The sequence below is a fragment of the Schistocerca americana genome, chromosome 8 (genome assembly GCF_021461395.2).
Source record: "Schistocerca americana isolate TAMUIC-IGC-003095 chromosome 8, iqSchAmer2.1, whole genome shotgun sequence".
Classification (NCBI taxonomy): Eukaryota; Metazoa; Arthropoda; class Insecta; order Orthoptera; family Acrididae; genus Schistocerca; species Schistocerca americana.
Window position 1 is genome coordinate 401,169,939 of NC_060126.1, and position 23,474 is coordinate 401,193,412.

The following is a 23,474-nucleotide window of genomic DNA, read 5'->3' on the forward strand; positions in this document are numbered from 1 at the left end:
GGCAACGCCAGTCAACTGCTGTTTGTGTATGAGAAATCAGTTGAAAACTTTCCTCATGTCAGCACGTTGTAGGTGTCGCCACCGGCGCCAACCTTGTGTGAATGCTCTGAAAAGCTAATCATTTGCATATCACAGGATCTTCTTTCTGTCTGTAGTACGTCATCTTCGTAGTGTAGTAATTTTAATGGCCAGTAGTATACTTATTCTCCTGGAAGAATTTACTGTGGGGGGTAAAGATTTTATGGCACGTAACATGTAGCCTTCTCTGAATGATCGGTTTGCTATGCAGTTAGTACTGGAATCTATTTCAGGTGTATATGTGGAACCTGTGGAGAAAGATTGGGGGGGGGGGATGGGTAGAGATAGGGGGATGAGATGGGTGGAGTGAGGAGGAGAGGGGCAGAGGTATGGGAGAGGAGGAGACGAACAGAGATGGGGGAGGAGGACAGTGGGTGGGTGGAAGAGTAGAAGAAAAGAGAGCGAGGAGAGGAGGAGTTGGACAGAGTGATGGACATGAAGGAGATGGTAAGTGAGAAGGGGATGGACACAGAGAGGGAAGAGGAGGAAATGTGTTCAATATATGTGCCGTGTGTGTTCACTGGTGAAGGCACAGGCAAAAGACTAGTTTAGTTGGCATTTTCTTTGATGACACAGCGGTAGTCGCTAAAATTGAATGGCAGCTGAGTCGTTGCTTAACGAGGAGAAATATGTGCTAGCAGAGGCCTTTAATAAGTACATGAACTAAAAGAAAACTGAAGTAATAGTGTGCTTAGCAAGTGGACACATTGGACGGTTACATGCTAAACTTCGACAGGAAATTCTTGGAGAAATGGACGAATTTTTCTCTCTCGGAAATAGAATAGGTAAAGAAAGAGCTGCTTAAAAGAGATGGTGAGAAAGGCCTCACAACACAAACGGGCATTCACAATTAATAAAATATTCCGGGCTATTACGCATGATGGAATGGATTTCACCTTAAAACCAGATGTTTCTTCCCCATCATCGGAGGAGTTTTTCAAGGGGGACTGTAGCTTTTTTGAATGGCCGACTCACAACCTGACTCGCTACTGATTACAGCAAAATTCCGCTTCCGCGAGCTTCCGCGCAGTGGCGTGACGTCACACGTTTTGAAAATGCGAGCGCGGTTGGTCGTTGTCGACTGCCTTCATCCATTGTTGCTATCATCCCATGGTGGAAGACTGGTACACATCTTCTTCATCACCGGAATCCAAATGTCATTCAGTTTCACTTCCTCCTCCTTCCTATTGAAATTCCTGGTTTGTTTTAGAATCTCTATGGTCTCTACAGCCTTTCATGGTATTCTCTTATGGCTGCCAGTACTTCAGTCCTGTCAAATTAAGTTCTGGCTACAAGGTATGTTCCGCAACAGCTAATCTGTCTATTTGCTGTCTTTTGCAAACTGCCACTGTGCTCTTCCACTCGTTTTTTGACAGTTCTTTCTGTAGTACCCAAGTAAAGCTCCCCACAACTACACGGAGTTCTATAAATTCTAGCTTTTTCCAGCGGTTTGCGAATACCCTTGGCCGATTTTAGGTGATCCTGTATCTTCCTTGTGGGTGTACAGATTACCGCGATATTCAGCTTTTTCAAGATTTATCCTATCGGCCAGTCAATTCGTTAATGAATGGTAGGAAACTTCCGATTTCACCGGTCCTTGAGCATTGCCATTATGATTTCTACGCGATGGTTTTAACACTCATTTCACCTCAGCGAGCGAATAACCATTCTCGAGCAGTGCATTGGTGAGATGTTTTGTTTCTGCATGAAGCAGCTCTGCTCCGTAGATTTTCCTTGTTCTATCCGCCAATGTTTTTATGATGCCTCGCTTTTGTTGTAGATGGTGGTTCGAATCCCGGTGTATGTAACTGTCTGTGTGCGCGAGTTTTCGGTAAACCGTGTGTCCGAAGCTAACATCTTCTTTCTTGAAAACTAGTACATCAAGAGAATTTGGTCTTCCACCTGCCTCCTTCTCATGGTAAACTGCACCTTCGGGCTGATCCCGTTCAGATGTTTGTGAAAACGACCCAGTTCCGCCCTGCCATACCGTCACAAAACAAACGTATCATCCACGTAACGGAACCAAATATTCGGTTTCTTCTTCGCAGTTTCCAATGCCTTCTCCTCTAATTTATGCGTAAAGAATTTCGGTATAACCGAGTTTAAGGGGCTCCCCATAGCGACACCATCCGTCTGTTCGTAGAACTCTTCGTTCCATTTGAAATACGTGGTTGTGAGGCAATATTTAAAGAGTTCTGAAACGTCGGGAGGAAAATCCGATTCAACTGTTGTAAAACTTTGTTGAGTAGAACAATAGTGAAAAGGGCATTCTATAAAAGCTAATAGTTTCTAACGTGCAAAAATGTAAGCTTCGAAGCCAGAAAGATACGCTATGTTTGGAACATAGTTCCAGTGCAGCCACTTTTTACTCGAGTGTTAAAGGTAGGCTAGTTCCGGTTGCAGAATTATATGGGTGGTGTTTGTGGTATGGGATCTCCGGTACCGTGACGTGCATGGAGTGAAGAATGCGTAGTCAAAAAGCACAGTCTTTATTAGTTGATGCCTTCCTTACAGTACTTCGACTTTAGCAGCCCGTGGTCGGCTCATGGCTAGTAAGCATGATATATCCTGAGACAGCCAGCGGGCGCCCGCTGGCGGTGCCAGTGCTGATGCAGGACGCCTTTTCGGCTGGGTGTTGCGTGGCAAAGCCAGTTGGAGTGGGAATTGTGAGAGCCCCATGCCAGACCCAGGGACCTCGGAGAACGGCCTCGCCACAACAAACACAGTTTAAAGCCTGGCAGGCTGACGCCTCATAGATCAGCGACGCTGGCCAACTATTGACACTGCTCGATGAGGCTAGAGTATTCATTTTATTACTCCCAAGATGCTACTCCAGGCGGGTGTAAAATGAATGTGCGCAACGGAGAAGATTTGGCCCTGTCTGACTACCCCCTGGAGCAGACCTCAGGATCTCTTAATTAATTACAATCTAAACATAAGTGAATGATGAAGGTAACTAATCCTACTATATGATGAAAGTCGTTCCTATTAAAAAAAACCTTTATATTACAAAGTTTACATTTTCTAAGTAAAGTTACTAATCAATTGCCCAACTCCGCTCCTTATTATGACTGCACTGTCTAATATCAATAACGCGAAATGACTGAAATCATCTTCGTACCAAATACAAGAAGACACTACTTTCAAAGATGATCTACGGTGATGTGGAACCTCCGTGGAAATAAACGAACGTGATCACAGCTGTTTAGCTTTTATAGCCCTAATAAGCCGAAGCAATTTGCGATATCACCGTATGTACTGCGTCCGGTGCGTCGAAGTGATGGTTCTCGCACTTGTCTGGGACGATGGACGAACTCCAGCCACCAATAAACTACTTCAAACATTCGGACGGCAGAAGGCGGTCCTCTGACTAATATACTCTAATATTGTCTTCTCCTCTCTGTATTCCACAGACGAGAATCGCGAACACCCAAGCAAAAGGACGGAGTTCAGGTAACGTCTCAACGTAAGTATAGGCAGAGGAAGAGCTCTGAATTACTGAACGCTGCGTACTCAGCGACGACTTCCAACCCGGAGGTGAAGTCCAGAATCGTATAGGTTCGCAACAGTACAGTGCCTAACTGTTCTAACTATAAACTTTAGCCGGCCGGTGTGGCCGTGCGGTTCCAGGCGCTTCAGTCTGGAACCGCGTGACCGCTATGGTCACAGGTTCGAATCCTGCCTCGGGCATGGATGTGTGTGATGTCCTTAGGTTGGTTAGGCTTAAGTAGTTCTAAGTTCTGGGGGACTGATGACCACAGATGTTAAGTCCCATATTGCTCAGAGCCATTTGAACCATTTTTTTATAAACTTTAGTCCGCAGCTCGTGGTCGTGCGGTAGAGTTGTCGCTTCCCGCGCACGGGTTCCCGGGTTCGATTCCCGGCGGGGTCAGGGATTTTCTCTGCCTTGTGATGACTGGGTGTTGTGTGCTGTCCTTAGGTTAGTTAGGTTTAAGTAGTTCTAAGTTCTAGGGGACTGATGACCACAGATGTTAAGTCCCATAGTGCTCAGAGCTATTTGAACCATTTTTTTATAAACTTCACTGAGAGCAAAGACAGCAAGTCTGTCTGTACCAACAAAAGCTGATATCGGGCATCACATACGGGCGCTCACAACAAAAGACCTCGTCTCTCCAGCACTGGCTTCCCACCAAGGCTCCTCTCCCCACCATCCTAATTCCGAAAACGAATCATATTCCTGAAATCACGGAATATTTTCCCTCTCTGCACATTCTTCCGAACGCCGACCAACCGTATTTTAGTCTTTTGTCGTCCAGCGCGGAAAGTTCGCGAGGAAAAACCTACACTCGTACAATGGTACGCTTCTGAGTAAAAATTTTTGGAAATAACGCAGCCTGCGTGGTTTCTGAGGTGCCGCTTCTTCGTTCCTCTCACCTGCATCCAAGATTTTCAGCGTTTCCGACGTATAATCCTTCCGGTTCAGCCCCAAACCGGCCGGTCGCGACTCTATTGTGCTCCAGCGCTTAGGTGCTTTTTTGTGTGTGTGAAATCTTATGGGACTTAACTGCTAAGGTCATCAGTCCCTAATCTTACACACTACTTAACCTAAATTATCCTAAGGACAAACAAACACACCGATGCCTGAGGGAGGACTCGAACCTCCGCCAGGACCAGCCGCACAGTCCATGACAGTAGCGCACTAGACCACTCAGCTAATCCCGCGCGGTGCTTAGGTGCTACAAGGTCTGTCTTGCTATTTCCTAAGCTGGACCAACACACCTTTGTGGGCCTTCCGTCCAGGGCTTCAGTTCCGCCAGCCGTTTCATTTCCACTATCGTTCCAACCTCTACTAGTATAGGCAATCATTCATTACGCTGTCTATTATAAAAAAAAAGACACTCTGTCACGTTTCATGCAATAAGCGTGTAACCTCCCCACAAAAATAATTAAAAAATGAAAATGAACCAAGTGTAACCTCCCCACGGAAATAATAATTAAATGAATTTTTAAATATTGTAACCTCCGAACAAAATTGGTTCCCATTCATAATCTCTGTGCAGAAATGCATTCACATTTAATGTTCCAACAAAATTCTTTTCTCATTTAATGTTAAGTTCGAAACAGAAAAATTCCGAAACCACAAAATAATAAAAAAATTCAGTAACCTGGTAGATTTTATAACGACAGCATCGCTGCGTCTCGGCCCTGTATTCTGAATAAAAAAAGCAAAAATCTTACCTCAATAAAAACTGCGAATATATCTGCTCTTACATAAAAAAGTTTTGGCACAGCTCCGTGCAATGCTGGCCTATGCTTTGTGACTCGTGAAAGGAATTAATTATTCATTGGATAAAATCTTTAAATTGAAATGAATGTTTTTTTTAAATTACTTTATATTATAAAAATTATTATTGTGGCATTTTTTAAAAAATTGGAATGACAATTCACATACATTACTAGATATGCGCAAGGCTGCTTCTTTACCTGCTACAATAATACCCATCCTCCAGAATCTCGACCAGAGCAGACTGCAGACAAGCGCCGACACGCGCACACAACTGCCGACTACTGCCGAATCACGCAGACTACTCAAGACTACTGCCGACTAGCGACAAGCAACAACTAACTACATACTCCTCTCTGGTCAGAGACTCTCCCATGCCTCGCCCATCGCCGGCAACGCATACGTCTTACAAGCGTTAACAATTATTTACAAGATGTACGTGACAATGTCAGTCCCCTTTATGTATTCATATTTACGATGTACAACCTATCACATGATACCTAATTGCGTTTGTAGATCACGGCAAAGTATGTGGATGAGTGCTTGTAAGGTGCGAAATTCTAGCCACCTTACATGCTTCCCTTAGAGTCTTAGACCTATTCGCCCTGTATAGTATGTATTGTTTTTAACATTTTTTCATGCTGTTATGTGCATTGGTTAAAAGTAGAGAAAATAAAGTTTAAAGATAAGAATGAATACTAGACAGACAATAATCAACAGTAAGAGTAATTCTGCAGTTTCAACATTTTGTTCTCATGGAACCATCACTTTATTAAGTTTTATGAAGTGTCAATGATTGCAGTGCTTGTATTTGGCGACTAGTTTCAAACCTCACAGGTTCATCTTCAAGCCTGGCCTACTAAGGCTGCACTGAAAGTGCCTGATCTTAGTAGTGATCATCAAATTAGCAACACATACTGTACGAAATGTTTAGAGAAGGAAGGCCACAGTTCACACATGACATGCTAAGAGGAACGAGTGGATTGTGACATTCATTCTTTAAACGTTTTATACAGCATGTGTTGCTATTTTGATGTTCATTACTAAGATCAGGCACTTTCAGAGCAGTTTCTTACGATCGAGCGCTGCGGCAACTATTTGCATATCTGTGCTCAGCGGGTCTTAGTGTTTATTTGAAGCAGTTAATGCTAGACTCGCGTCTCTATGTAGTCGCACACTACAAAAATATTTCTTTTCCTAACATTTGCGCTGTGATGTGTAGCATTTTACCAACTACAGCTCGATGGCTGTTCTTCTCGATTACGACAAATATTTTATATACAGAGCATCCGAAACCCAATAATATTACACGTAACAGGAGACTGTAAGACATCAGTGGATTAATCGAATCGTCAGCGTAAAAGACCTACAATGAGTCCGTAAAGAACTGCCTGATAATTAATCAACGAAACAGAAACTTGTTGTTGTTGTTGTCTTCAGTCCTGAGACTGGTTTCATGCAGCTCTCCATGCTACTCTATCCTGTGCAAGCTTTTTCATCTCCCAGTACCTACTGCAACCTACTTCCTTCTGAATCTGCTTAGTGTATTCATCTCTTGGTCTCCCTCGACGATTTTTACCCTCCACGCTGCCCTCCAATACCAAACTGTTCGCTTGATGCCTCAGAACATGTCCTACTAACCGATCCCTTCCTCTAGTCAAGTTGTGCCACAAACTTCTCTTCTCCCCAATTCTATTCAACATCTCCTCATTAGTTATGTGATCTACACATCTACTCTTCAGTATTCTTCTGTAGCACCACATTTCAAAAGCTTCTATTCTCTTCTTGTCCAAGCTATTTATCGTCCATGTTTCACTTCCGTACATGGCTACACTCCATACAAATACTTTCAGAAACGACTTCCTGACACTTAAATTTATACTCGATGTTAACAAATTTCTCTTCTTCAGAAATGCTCTCCTTGCCATTGCCAGTCTACATTTTATATCCTCTCTCCTTCGACCATCATCAGTTATTTTGCTCCCCAAATAGCAAAACTCCTTTACAACTTTAAGTGCCTCATTTCCTAATCTAATTCCCTCAGCATCACCCGACTTAATTAGACTACATTCCATTATCCTTGTTTTGCTTTTGTTGATGTTCATCTTATATCATCCTTTCAAGACATTATCCATTCCGTTCAACTGCTCTTCCAAGTCCTTTGCTGTCTCTGACAGTATTACAATGTCATCGGCAAACCTCAAAGTTTTCATTTCTTCACCATGGATTTTAATACCTACTCCAATTTTTTCTTTTGTTTCCTTCACTGCTTGCTCAATATACAGATTGAATAACATCGGGGAAAGGTTACAACCCTGTCTCACTCCCTTCCCAACCACTGCTTCCCTTTAATGTCCCTCAACTCTTATAACTGCCATCTGGTTTCTGTACAAATTGTAAATAGCCTTTCGCTCCCTGTATTTTACCCCTGCCACCTTCAGAATTTGAAAGAGAGTATTCCAGTCAACATTGTCAAAAGCTTTCTCTAAGTCTACAAATGCTAGAAGCGTAGGTTTGCCTTTCCTTAATCTAGCTTCTAAGATAAGTCGTAGGGTCAGTATTGCCTCACGTGTTCCAACATTTCTACGGAATTCAAACTGATCTTCCCCGAAGTTGGCTTCTACCAGTTTTTCCATTCGTTTGTAAGGAATTCGTGTTAGTATTTTGCAGCCGTGGCTTATTAAACTGATAGTTCGGTAATTTTCACATCTGTCAGCACCTGCTTTCTTTGGGATTGGAATTGTTATATTCTTCTTGAAGTCTGAGGGTGAATAGGTGATACAAATTACAAGAGCCCTTGTGGAGGAGAAAAAGAATGGTAGGGGTACTTCTTGTTCTGTCATCAGTTTAATACGTAACTAGTCGCTGCTCTATACCCATTGTCTCGGTATATCATCTTTGACTACTAATCAAAACATCCTTGGTCCCGGTGTCTAACAGTACCACTGTTTGCATTTAGAATAAAGGGTATCCATGTATCATTAGTAGCTGCATTTCCGTGATGTCTTTGCAGGTTTATTAAACGAACTGGTGGATTCCATGCTTTGTCCTCGCTGACAGTGCAATCTCTGTTAATGAAATTCTTCACAACACGAAATTCTTCTCTTTCTTTAACCAAAGAGCCCCAAAAAGATCACGCCACGCCGTCGTTACAATTCACCTTTGTCAAACAGCGTAGTACTATTGGAATCGATGCAGTGTTTTATTAGGCTGTAAGAGTCAGTTGTACCTTCAGTGTTCCGTGCATCTTTGACGAACCGTAAGAGTCGTCCGCTTATTAGAATTCGCAAGTGTGCTTCCTGCATGCAGGCTTGGAACCCTTATCAGTTATTGCTCCCAGAGCGCTCACAACTCTTTTCTGAGTACGTGCTTGGCGAGCGATGGGCCCCAGGCCACTCCAGTAATTCTGCCTTTCCTGGGCTGCAGTCCTCTTTGACTATACCTTTTCTCAGACTGTCTCTAGGACAGATTCCCTGTTGACACTATAGTTTGCTCATAGGACGTCTATTACAACCACTTTGCTTTATTATTTTAACGACTAACTTACGTTGGGTTCCACAAGGTAGTGTTATAGGCCCTTTGGTGTTCCTTATCTATATAAACGATTTGGGAGCCAATGTGAGCAGTCGTCTTCGGTCGTTCGCAGATGACGCTGTCGTTTATCGACTAATAAATTCATCAGAAGATCAAAACAAACTGAAAAACGACGTAGAAGAAAAATCGGAATGGTGAGAAAAGTGGCTGTTGACCCTAAATAACGAAAAGTGTGAGGTCATCCACATGAGTACTAAAAGGAACTGGTTAAACTTCGGTTACACGATAAATCAGTCTAATCTAAAAGCCGTAAATTCAACTAAATACCTAGGTGTTACAATTACGAACAATTTAAATTGGAAAGAACACATAGAAAATGTTGTGGGGAAGGCTAACCAAAGACTGTGTTTTATTGGCAGGACACTTAGAAAATGTAAAGGGTCTGCTAAGGAGACTGTCTACACTACGCTTGTCCGCCCTCTTTTAGAATTCTGCTGCGCGGCGTGGGGTCCTTACCAGATACGACTGACGGAGTACATCGAAAAAGTTCAGAGACAGGCTGCACGTTTTGTATTATCGCGAAATATGGGAGAGAGTGTCACAGAAATAATACAGGATTTGGGCTGGAAATCATTAAAAGAAAGGCGTTTTTCGTTGCGACGGAATCTTCTCACGAAATTCCAATCACCAACTTTCTCCTCCGAATGCGAAAATATTTCGTTGACACCGATCTGCATAGGGCGGAACTATCACCACGATAAAATAAGGGAAATCGGAGCTCGTACTGAAAGATATAGTTGTTCATTCTTTCCGCGCGCTATACGAGATTGGAATAATAGAGAATTGTGAAGGTGGTACGATGAACCCTCTGCCAGACCCTTAAATGTGATTTGCAGAGTATCCATGTAGATGTAGATGTTCGGTCAACACATTTGGATTTGAGGTTAACATTTTCAAAAAATTTTACGGAAAAGCAGCCTGTGTGGGGAAGGTGTACAAAAGCCCAGTTTGGCAGCCAATCCGTGAGGGACACCATAATAAATCCTTGGATGTACAGGGAATGTATTATTGATGACAAGCTTTTACGACCACGTGCATGCTGAGGATAAGGTGCCTGTCCATTTGGGGTAGCAGAACTTTAGGTAACGGTGGTCAAGCCAGGTGGTCTTTGTTGTGACTGGGTTTTGATCGTCAGGAAAACTCACGTTCCGAGTATGCGCCATCATGGTGGATATCTGCACCGAGAAAAGACCTAAGCTGTCTGCTGCTTGCCATGAGACTCCGGCAGATTAGACACACAAGAATTCTTCAGTGGGGATCGCTATGGCCTTAGGAACATTCCCCCCCTTGGCCACGCCATGGCGAGAAAGCAAAACCAAGAGGTTTGCAGAAACATACTCCTCTCAGTTCCTCTCTCTCTAATAAACCAGTGTTCTTTGCGGAGAATAATGAAAAGGTATTTAAAGAAATCTCTCCCTTAGTAATATCCACCTTACACGGTTCTAGCCATTACTTCCTTGTAAAAGCTTGCTGATGTATGCGTTACATTAGCACATCACACCATTCACCAAAATTTAACGCTACAAACGGATGAAGAATAACATGAAAACTTACAGGAGTATGGGCTCCATTAAGTTGTATACATGAGGTCCAGCAGACGAAAGGATTGACGCTGGCGCATTCATACTCGCTTCTGAGGCTATTCGTTTCCAGAGAAGGTCAAAATCGTGGTTTTATCGCAGTGAGTGAAGTCATGTTTCCAACCCCTATTGTGGTACTTTGAATGCCAATGTTTCGGGAGAATGTCTTCCCAGTACACATGCGACCGGGTTTGTGGAGGCTGTGGATATCCACTTCACGAAAATTCGCAATATGCGCTACGACCTCTCTGTACCAGTCCGGATATGACCACCCTCCCCAACTCTTGAAATATACTGCCCTAATTAAAGAATGCAAAATCCAGAAACTGAAGGTCTTCAAACGCTTATCATAGTTTCAAGTCCGGAAAAAATACAATCGTTTACATCCTGTCTCAATGACATCGTCTTTTGTCACTGCTATGGACAGGTCGTCGGCAGTACTTGACGAGTTTTTGTGCCGGCCGTTGTGACCGAGCTGTTCTAAGCGCCTCTGTCTGGAACCGCACGACTGCTACGGTCGCAGGTTCGAATCCTGCCTCGGGCATGAATCCGTGTGATGTCCTTAGGTTAGTTAGGTTTAAGTAGTTCTAAGTTCTAGGGGACTGATGACCTCAGATGTTAAGTCCCATAGTGCTCAGAGCCATGTGAACAATTTTTTACGAGTTTACTGCCTCAATGTTGATCTCCTGTAGCCGTACAAGGAAGGCTGTACCTCTTCATGGTTTCTGCAGCATCACCTGTACGAACTTCAGTAGTCTGGAGCCACCTGCGGAAGCTACATCCTTCTCCAACCCCTACCAGTGACATGGCTCCTTTTGGAAACCTACTCCTTAGACTTCCACACAACATTACCTGACAACAGCCAGTGCAGGAAGGAGCCGTAGACTGTGGGTATCACGGCTGCTTTCCCCTCTTTGGTTCCTACTCCCACAATGGATAAGCCTTTACTGGATTCTTGACTGCCATAAGCAGAGAAAGAAAAAAAAGAATTCTTGGGAGAAGACTACCCTGGTGACCCTGGAGATGTCAGAAACCTGCACGCCGCCAGTCTCTGAATCAATAGTCATTGATGTAGTTCCACCCTTTCCACCGACAGACAGTGACCTTGGTGTATGAACTGTCTTCCTGGTCCTTAAACGCTTAACGAGGACCCCATTAACGTAATAGTTCACTGGAACTGCAGCGGATGTTACTGTAATTTGCTCTACAAGAAACCCACTTCACTGACCATCATTCTGCAACGCTATGAGTTTAATCCTTTAAGAAATGTTCTGGTTCTAAAATAGCATCTGAAGAGGTCTGTGCATTGGTTTGCACAGATGTCGTCAATGACTGGATTTCCCTCTATACTACATTGGACGCAGCAACAGTGGGTTAATGTGGATGACCCCAGCGATCACAATTTGTAACGTTTGTTTACACTCTGACTCTCCCCCTCATTTCTCCCGCTTGGGAATTTCAGTGTGGGGGAGTACCATGGTGTCTGATAGGAGCTTCTTGATTCATCAACTTCTTTTTGTTCTCGATTGGCGTCTCCACAATGACTGTACTTCTACCAACTTCAGTGTCGACCATGGTAAACGATATTATCATTTCTTCGCCCAGTCTCGTAGCTTCACTACAATGTTCGCTACACAATATTTGTGACAATGACTGTTTTCCAATGGTTCTGTAATCTCCTTGTCATCACGCAATGGACCAAATGCCCAATGGACTCTTTGAATAATCAACTGGCGGTTATATACTACTGCTATCACCTTTGTCTCTTTTCTATTAGAATGCATCGACGAGACTGGGTGAACGTCTCTGACGTGATCATCTATGCCACTGAAACAGCTATTTTGCTTTCTACAGGTCCTCTCCACCACTGGCCGGTGCCTTTGGTGGCCCAGAGACATTGGAACAGCTTGTCATGATCGTTGTAGGACCCTGCAACGTCTCAAGCTGCGTCCTTCACAGACCATCCTCATCAGTTTTAAAGGACTCCTTACTAACAGTTACTGTCTAATCAAATAGAGTGTAAGCAGGCTGTTTAGGTTTTTATGTTGGTAACGCCACGTAGCGCTCTGTATGAAAATCACTGACTGTGCTGTGTGCAGTCTGTGGCTGGTTGGCTTTGTTGGTATATCCGCTATTGTAGTGTTGGGCAGTTGGAGGTGAGCCACCAACAGTGGTGGATCTGGAGAGAGAGATGCCAGAATTTTGAGAGGTTACTATAAGCGGACGATCTGGGCGTGTGTCCGACAGAGAAAGGAAATTTGTAAAGATGGTTGTCATGAATTGATAGATATATGTGATGATTTTTTAACATTAAGGTAAATACATTGTTTGCTCTCTATCAAAATCTTTTATTTGCTAAATGTGCCTATCAGTAGTTCGTGCCTTCAGTAGCTAGAGTCTTTTATTTACCTGGCAGTGTTGGCACTCGCTGTATTGCAGTAGTAGATTTTTGTGAGGTAACTGATTCATGAAAGGTACAGGGTATTGTCAGTCAGAGCCATTCCTTTGTAGGTATTATTGAAAGTCAGACTGCGTTGCGCTAAAAATATTGTGTGTCACTTTAGTGGTGATCAGAATAAGTAAAGAGAAAACTGTTTGAGTACGTTGAGTTTTGCTCAGCTGTTTGAAAATCAAATAACGTAAGAGTTTTACCTGCACAGTCGTTCATAATTTTTCAAAGGGGACGTTTCAACAGGAACAAGAAATGTTGGGAGCATCATATCTCCTGCTTGGATAACGTATACCCCTTCATTCCAGGTACAGACAAACTCTGTAGTCTACTGGGCCACCAAAGATGGAAAGCTGGTGGCAATTCTACCAAAGTATCAACCAACTTTGCAACAGCATCGCTCTTCTTACCCAGCTACCTCGCCGACGCATAAGAGACAAGCTAATGACATCTCCTTATCTTTTACTGCCGTCAAGCCGAATTGTGAAATGAACTTTCCACTGTTTGGAAACGGCTTCAGGTCCTTGACACGTCACACAATATTGACCCAGGCCCCGATTCATCCAACATCAATTACTCAAATATTCCATCTACTCAGGGTATTCAACCATATTTGGTTAGAAGGTGTTGTCCCTTCGCATTATCGACCCAGTCCTTAAACTATGAGAAAACTCTATGCCCATCGACAATTAGCTTCAACATGGTGCTCTGCAAAATGCTTGAGAGGATGATATTCCAACCTCGAATCACTGTGCTTTTCTTCCCGTATTTGTGTGGTTTCATGGAGAGACGATCCACAATCTGCCATCTGGTTAGATTTGAAACAGCACTCCTACAGGTTATTTCCAAACGCCAGCACCTCAATGCAGTCTTTTTTATCTATATCAGATACACGACACTGCTTGACGCCATCACATTTCACTTACCCTCCATGACTGGGACGTTTTTGGTTCCCCACCAAATTTTATTCATCAGTCTTTATCCCACAAGTTGTTTCAGCTTAGAGATTGTACACCACTCAGCTCCTGATAGGTCCAAGGCAACAACATCCTGTGAGGCCCTGCGCTAAGTGCAACACTCTTCTCTATCACCATCTAGTTATCACCATCAGACTAATGGTCACGCACGTGCTGTATTTCGATGGCATTTGAATTTGATATAGCTCCAAATCTATAGCCTTGTCTGAACTCCAGCTCCAAGGTAATATCTGAAGGACCTCTCCTACAAAAACATGAGTCATGCATTTCTGGCATCGTACCACGGTCCATCTTGACACAAAACCCTACTTCAGTAGCGCCCAGTAATTGGACCTTGTTGCACATTCCTGATTTTTGGGACTCCTTTTCAATAACGAGCTGACATGGCTGTCCCACACTCATCACCTGAAGACTAGCTCCACTGGAATGTTTAACGCTATCTGCCCACACCTCGGAAGGTTCAGCTGACGCTATTCCATTTCATATTCACTTTGCGCTTGTCTCAGTTTGACTATGGTCACCAGGATCATGGCTCAGTGGCACCTTCAGATGCGAAATTACTGGACCCAATCCACCATCATGGGATAATACTTGCCACTAGCGCCTTATGGACTAGTCACAAACACAGTCTCCTTGCCGAAGTGTAGCAACGGAACTCACTTACGCAATCACCTTCTGTCAACCCTTAATCGTCATTGTTCTTCCGTAAAACGGCCATCAACACCATGACATTCGCTCTGATGTGGGATTACCGGCTGGAATGCACCTTGACGCCTTTCTCTGGGACCTCCACCTAACCCCATTAGAATGTGCTCCCCACATTTTCCTGCATCCCTGCCCCTCCCTCATGATTAGTGCCCAGACTACGAATTAGAACCGATCTGTTTCAAAGGCCTAAAGTTTCACTCGCCTCCATGACCTGTCGCCATCTGTTTATCTCAGTTGTTCAGGAGAGTTAGGGTGCTATTCTTCTACATCTACATCTACATCTACATTTATACTCCGCAAGCCACCCAACGGTGTGTGGCGGAGGGCACTTTACGTGCCACTGTCATTACCTCCCTTTCCTGTTCCAGTCGCGTATGGTTCGCGGGAAGAACGACTGTCTGAAAGCCTCCGTGCGCGCTCTAATCTCTCTAATTTTACATTCGTGATCTCCTCGGGAGGTATAAGTAGGGGGAAGCAATATATTCGATACCTCATCCAGAAACGCACCCTCTCGAAACCTGGACAGCAAGCTACACCGCGATGCAGAGCGCCTCTCTTGCAGAGTCTGCCACTTGAGTTTATTAAACATCTCCGTAACGCTATCACGATTACCAAATAACCCTGTGACAAAACGCGCCGCTCTTCTTAGGATCTTCTCTATCTCCTCCGTCAGACCGATCTGGTAGGGATTCCACACTGATGAGCAATACTCAAGTATAGGTCGAACGAGTGTTTTGTAAGCCACATCCTTTGTTGATGGACTACATTTTCTAAGCACTCTCCCAATGAATCTCAACCTGGTACCAGTCTTACCAACAATTAATTTTATATGATCATTCCACTTCAAATCGTTCCGCACGCATACTCCCAGATATTTTACAGAAGTAACTGCTACCAGTGTTTGTTCCGCTATCATATAATCATACAATAAAGGATCCTTCTTTCTATGTATTCGCAATACATTACATTTGTCTATGTTAAGGGTCAGTTGCCACTCCCTGCAAAAAAAATGGTTCAAATGGCTCTGAGCACTATGGGACTCAACTGCCGAGGTCATTAGTCCCCTAGAACTTAGAACTAGTTAAACCTAACTAACCTAAGGACATCACAAACATCCATGCCCGAGGCAGGATTCGAACCTGCGACCGTAGCGGTCTTGCGGTTCCAGACTGCAGCGCCTTTAACCGCACGGCTACTTCGGCCGGCCCACTCCCTGCACCAAGTGCCTATCCGCTGCAGATCTTCCTGCATTTCGCTACAATTTTCTAATGCTGCAACCTCTCTGTATACTACAGCATCATCCGCGAAAAGCCGCATGGAACTTCCGACACTATCTACTAGGTCATTTATATATATTGTGAAAAGCAATGGTCCCATAACACTCCCCTGTGGCACGCCAGAGGTTACTTTAAACGTCTGTAGACGTCTCTCCATTGATAACAACATGCTGTGTTCTGTTTGCTAAAAACTCTTCAATCCAGCCACACAGCTGGTCTGATATTCCGTAGGCTCTTACTTTGTTTATCAGACGACAGTGCGGAACTGTATCGAACGCCTTCCGGAAGTCAAGAAAAATAGCATCTACCTGGGAGCCTGTATCTAACATTTTCTGGGTCTCATGAACAAATAAAGCGAGTTGGGTCTCGCACGATCGCTGTTTCCGGAATCCATGTTGATTCCTACATAGTAGATTCTGGGTTTCCAAAAACGACATGATACTCGAGCAAAAAACATGTTCTAAAATTCTACAACAGATCGACGTCAGAGATATAGGTCTATAGTTTTGCGCATCTGCTCGACGACCCTTCTTGAAGACTGGGACTATCTGTGCTCTTTTCCAATCATTTGGAACCCTCCGTTCCTATAGAGACTTGCGGTACACGGCTGTTAGAAGGGGGGCAAGTTCTTTCGCGTACTCTGTGTAGAATCGAATTGGTATCCCGTCAGGTCCAGTGGACTTCCCTCTATTGAGTGATTCCAGTTGCTTTTCTATGCCTTGGACACTTATTTCGATGTCAGCCATTTTTTCGTTTGTGCGAGGATTTAGAGAAGGAACTGCAGTGCGGTCTTCCTCTGTGAAACAGCTTTGGAAAAAGGTGTTTAGTATTTCAGCTTTACGCGTGTCATCCTCTGTTTCAATGCCATCATCATCCCGTAGTGTCTGGATATGCTGTTTCGAACCACTTACTGATTTAACGTAAGACCAGAACTTCCTTGGATTTTCTGTCAAGTCGGTACATAGAATTTTACTTTCGAATTCACTGAACGCTTCACGCATAGCCCTCCTTACGCTAACTTTGACATCGTTTAGCTTCTGTTTGTCTGAGAGGTTTTGGCTGCGTTTAAACTTGGAGTGGAGCTCTCTTTGCTTTCGCAGTAGTTTCCTAACTTTGTTGTTGTACCACGGTGGGTTTTTCCCGTCCCTCACAGTTTTACTCGGCACGTACCTGTCTAAAACGCATTTTACGATTGCCTTGAACTTTTTCCATAAACACTCAACATTGTCAGTGTCGGAACAGAAATTTTCGTTTTGATCTGTTAGGTAGTCTGAAATCGGCCTTCCATTACTCTTGCTAAACAGATAAACCTTCCTCCCTTTTTTTATATTCCTATTAACTTCCATATTCAGGGATGCTGCAACGGCCTTATGATCACTGATTCCCTGTTCTATACATACAGAGTCGAAAAGTTCGGGTCTGTTTGTTATCAGTAGGTCCAAGATGTTATCTCCACGAGTCGGTTCTCTGTTTAATTGCTCGAGGTAATTTTCGGATAGTGCACTCAGTATAATGTCACTCGATGCTCTGTCCCTACCACCCGTCCTAAACATCTGAGTGTCCCAGTCTATATCTGGTAAATTGAAATCTCCACCTAAGACTATAACATGCTGAGAAAATTTATGTGAAATGTATTCCAAATTTTCTCTCAGTTGTTCTGCCACTAATGCTGCTGAGTCAGGAGGTCGGTAAAAGGAGCCAATTATTAACCTAGTTCGGTTGTTGAGTGTAACCTCCACCCATAATAATTCACAGGAACTATCCACTTCTACTTCACTACAGGATAAACTACTACTAACAGCGACGAACACTCCACCACCGGTTGCATGCAATCTATCCTTTCTAAACACCGTCTGTACCTTTGTAAAAATTTCAGCAGAATTTATCTCTGGCTTAAGCCAGCTTTCTGTACCTATAACGATTTCAGCTTCGGTGCTTTCTATCAGCGCTTGAAGTTCTGGTACTTTACCAACGCAGCTTCGACAGTTGACAATTACAATACCGATTGCTGCTTGGTCCCCGCATGTCCTGACTTTGCCCCGCACCCATTGAGGCTGTTGGCCATCTAACCTAAAAAAACCGCCCAGCTCACGCCACACAACCCCTGCTACCCGTGTAGCCGCTTGTTGCGTGTAGTGGACTCCTGACCTATCCAGCGGAACCCGAAACCCCACCACCCTATGGCGCAAGTCGAGGAATCTGCAGCCCACACGGTCGCAGAACCGTCTCAGCCTCTGATTCAGACCCTCCACTCGGCTCTGTACCAAAGGTCCGCAGTCAGTCCTGTCGACGATGCTGCAGATGGTGAGCTCTGCTTTCATCCCGCTAGCGAGACTGGCAGTCTTCACCAAATCAGATAGCCGCCGGAAGCCAGAGAGGATTTCCTCCGATCCATAGCGACACACATCATTGGTGCCGACATGAGCGACCACCTGCAGATGGGTGCACCCTGTACCCTTCATGGCATCCGGAAGGACCCTTTTCACATCTGGAATGACTCCCCCCGGTATGCACACGGAGTGCACATTGGTTTTCTTCCCCTCTCTCGCTGTCATTTCCCTAAGGGGCCCCATTACGCGCATGACGTTGGAGCTCCCAACTACCAGTAAGCCCACCCTCTGCGACTGCCCGGATCTTGCAGACTGAGGGGCAACCTCTGGAACAGGACAAGCAGCCATGTCAGGCCGAAGATCAGTATCAGCCTGAGACAGAGCCTGAAACCGGTTCGTCAGACAAACTGGAGAGGCTTTCCGTTCAGCCCTCCGGAATGTCTTTCGCCCCCTGCCACACCTTGAGACGACCTCCCACTCTACCACAGGTGAGGGATCAGCCTCAATGTGGGCAGTATCCCGGGCAACCACAGTCGTAGTCCGATCGGGGGAAGCGTGGAACGAGCTGGCCGTCCCTGACAAACCCCCATCCGGACCCCCACAGTGATGCCCATTGGCAACAGCCCCAAGCTGTGTGACCGAAGCCAACACTGCCTGAAGCTGGGAGCGAAGGGATGCCAACTCAGCCTGCATCCGAACACAGCAGTTGCAGTCCCTATCCATGCTAAAAACTGTTTTGCAAAGAACGTCTGAACTAATCTACAGAGAGCGCAAACAAATCAACAAAATTTAAACGGTTATTAAAATACAAGATTGCCTAGTAAATGCAGTAATGCTGCTACTTGCGCACTGCTGACACTGCTCGGCGGCGGGAGGAGACTACGCGAATTTACACTATTCAGGTACTAAAACGCGATGCTACACTCTCAAATACTATAATACGCCCGAAATTTATGAATTAAACAATGCAAGTACCAAAAACACGCAAAGAAATTAAGAATTAAACTATGTAACAAATGAGTGAGCTCGGAGTATACGACTTGCTGCTGCAGCTTCTTATCCAACGGCGGCAGGGAGCACACTGACTGTGACCAACCGACATTGGCCGTTCAAAACAAAAACAGAAGACAAACGACTACGCGAATTTACACTATTCAGGTACTAAAACGCGATGCTACAACTCTCAAATACTATAATACGCCCGAAATTTATGAATTAAACAATTCAAGTACCAAAAACACGCAAAGAAATTAAGAATTAAACTATGTAACAAATGAGTGAGCTAGGAGTATACGACTTGCTGCTCAGCTGCTTATCCAACGGCGGCAGGGAGCACACTGACTGTGACCAACCGACACTGGCCGTTCAAAACAAAAACAGAAGACAAACGACTACGCGAATTTACACTATTCAGGTACTAAAACGCGATGCTACAACTCTCAAATACTATAATACGCCCGAAATTTATGAATTAAACAATTAAACCAAAAACACGCAAAGAAATTAAGAATTAAACTATGTAACAAATGATTGAGCTAGGAGTATACGACTTGCTGCTCAGCTGCTTATCCAGCGGCGGCAGGGAGCACACTGACTGTGACCAACCGACACTGGCCGTTCAAAACAAAAACAGAAGACAAACGACTACGCGAATTTACACTATTCAGGTACTAAAACGCGATGCTACAACTCTCAAATACTATAATACACCCGAAATTTATGAATTAAACAATTCAAGTACCAAAAACACGCAAAGAAATTAAGAATTAAACTATGTAACAAATGAGTGAGCTCGGAGTATACGACTTGCTGCTGCAGCTTCTTATCCAACGGCGGCAGGGAGCACACTGACTGTGACCAACCGACATTGGCCGTTCAAAACAAAAACAGAAGACAAACGACTACGCGAATTTACACTATTCAGGTACTAAAACGCGATGCTACAACTCTCAAATACTATAATACACCCGAAATTTATGAATTAAACAATTCAAGTACCAAAAACACGCAAAGAAATTAAGAATTAAACTATGTAACAAATGAGTGAGCTCGGAGTATACGACTTGCTGCTGCAGCTTCTTATCCAACGGCGGCAGGGAGCACACTGACTGTGACCAACCGACATTGGCCGTTCAAAACAAAAACAGAAGACAAACGACTACGCGAATTTACACTATTCAGGTACTAAAACGCGATGCTACAACTCTCAAATACTATAATACACCCGAAATTTATGAATTAAACAATTCAAGTACCAAAAACACGCAAAGAAATTAAGAATTAAACTATGTAACAAATGAGTGAGCTAGGAGTATACGACTTGCTGCTGCAGCTGCTTATCCAACGGCGGCAGGGAGCACTTATGGCTCCAAAACCATCTACAAAACAGGATATGCTTTTACATCTCTCACGAATGAGAAACATTTGTTGCTGGAAATGCGTAGTGTTTTATGGCAGAGCTGATAGCCATTAGCATAGCCTTACGTTGTACTGAACAGATCTCCTTCAACTGCGTTTTAATTTGTAGTGACTCAAAGATTTATCTCCAGGCTATTGCCTGTTGTTACTCTTGTCACCGTGTGATATCTGCTATTCAAGTCCCCTGTCACACTGCTTGTTCAGTCGTCTTTCTTTGGGTCTCAACAATTGCAGGTATCCTGAGGAATAAACTGACAGTTTGGCTAGCGAAGCATTACCCGCCCACCATTTCCTCTGATGATCCTAGGTGCAAATAAGAAATCTCTTCACGTGGATATACAACAATATCTGGTGGGCTATCACCTCCACTAACAAACTCCTCACTACATAGGAGACTATTCCTGCATGGTGGTCCTACTTCTGTTCCGTATTTAAATTGGTCGCACGAGATGAACCCATCATTTAATGCAATCAGGCACCTGCACATTGTGGTTGTGGACTCTTATAACAGTAGCCCAAATTCTTATGAAATGCCCTCTCTTTCCGGCTGTCCATGCTAAGCACTCTTCAGGGTCTTTGGTTTATAATATTTGCAGACAGCTCATGGGCCACTGTACTGATCCTCTGTTTTCTCTGTGAAAATTTTAAATTCCTGTTAGGGCAGGGGCAGGGTGGTTGGGATTGGGATGTCTCCCACCACTCGCTGGGCCTGGGGCATCATCGACCACCTCCTTCGCTAGCTGCCATAGTCATCCGTCTTCTAGACTGTTTCATTAACTTTTAGATGCACTTAGCCCTTTTGCTGCTCAATTGTATATTCCATTTTAGGAGCAGTACCGCTACTAGTAGTGGGTGCTATTCCCACTTCTAACATTTTGACTATAGCGGATCGTCGGTGGGATGACTATGGGAGGGGCGGTCCCCATAACATGCAAAACCCCAGGGGAGGCTCGCCCATCACCTCCCACCTATTAAGCTGATTATTTTTCTCATCTTGTTTTATTACCGGACAACTGATGTGCATTACATTTTTTGCCTACAAACTTTCACTATTAGCAATGTTCTGGTTAGAAGGCATTCTTTATTGCGTAACTGTCTTAGGTGCTAATTGAGTTGACAGGGACGTCAGTTGTGGGTGGGATTTCTCTGGTCTCAGATGAGCCCTGGGGGGGGGGGGGGGGGGGAGGGGTCATCATTTGTCCTCTGATATACATACTCGAGTGAACGATGGAATTCTGCGCCCGCATAATTAATATCTCGGCTTTGGCATCAATATTGCTTTCAAGGCCTCAGTTTTACACAGTTAAATTATTCGATCAAATTTCTGGCTGATGTCACTAACTCTAGACGAACTAGCGCTTGGCTGAGGGAGTGATGACATCGGTGTTTAGTCCATTAAACTGCAATCAACCAATCTTATCAGCTGTTCCCGATTTTTGTACGTGACTGCGCTCGTCACTAGTTGGCAGATGCGTTGTATTATTATGTATTAGATCATGCAACGATTAGCTATCTGTAGGTGCTGCTCGCAGAAGAGATGGATGTACATATATAGTTCAAATAAATAACTTACATTTATTTCCGAGGAAACTTCATGCATTTTGATTTGGCTGTGATTCGTGAGCTAACTAGCTTTGTACACCTTTCCCACACTGTCCTTGTGGAGATACTTTAGTAAACTACAAGGAGTTAGTTGGAAGTAGTGAGTTGATTGCGTTTCCCAGTTTAATAGTTATGTCTTGGTCTCTTTGTGGGTGCATCTAGACTGCTACAGAGCATTTATCATTGGAGTAGTGAGTGTTCATCCTTGTCCCGGAGGTCAAAGCTTGCCCATCCGTATAAAAACTGATCTGTAAGTGTAGCAGTACCGAAATTTGGTCTGTGTGCACTGATAAACCTTTCCTTCTGTAATCAGAGCTGGGATTTCGATCACGGTCGTGCATGAGACTAGACTCTACGCTACATCGCCAAGGATGAAGTCAAGGAACGTTTCGACCGTTGATTATCACATGCTATGAAAACAACGGGCGTTCTGTTTTATTTTGAATTATGAACAGTAACGTCTTTCAGTGTAACAGTCCATCACAGATGGAATGAGGTTTGTAAAACATGTTTCCTAATAACAGTCTGTTCACTTTTAAGAACTGATCCTGCGTTTCTAAAGGTGGCTGGGCCATTGCTTAGTAAATATCTTACCCACTATTTTAGCAGATATCTCCCAAAGAGTTAAGCCCCATCTGTATTTCTGTATGATCTCTCATTGCATAACTGGATTGCTGGGAAGGTAGTCTTCGACTCTTCAACTGCAGCTGGCAACAAACAGACCTGAACTTATCGAGTCAGTTAACGTAGAGGAAGGTATCAGTGATCATAAGGCTGTGACAGCATCTATGACGAAGGGTCCCTCAAGGAATGTTACGAAACGTAGGAAGATATAGTTGCTCAACAAGAGTGACAGGATACAAATTTCAGAATATCTCAGAAATCAGCATAAAATATTCGGTGATGAGGACGAAGATGTGGAGAACAAATGGAAAAAATTCAAAGGCATCGTTCAATATGCCCTAGACAAATATGTTCCGAGTAAGGTTTTAAGGGATGGGAAAGATCCACCATGGCTTAATAGCGGTGTTAGAAAAGCGCTACGTAAACAAAGATTAAAGAGAAGTAAAAACCTAGCTGACAAACAAAAGCTGAAAGAAGCGAAAATGAGTGTAAGGAGAGCAATGTGAGAAGCGTTCGATGATTTGAAAGTAAGACGTTATCAAGTGACCTGAGTAAAAACCCTAAGAGATTTTGGTAATATGTAAAATCAGTA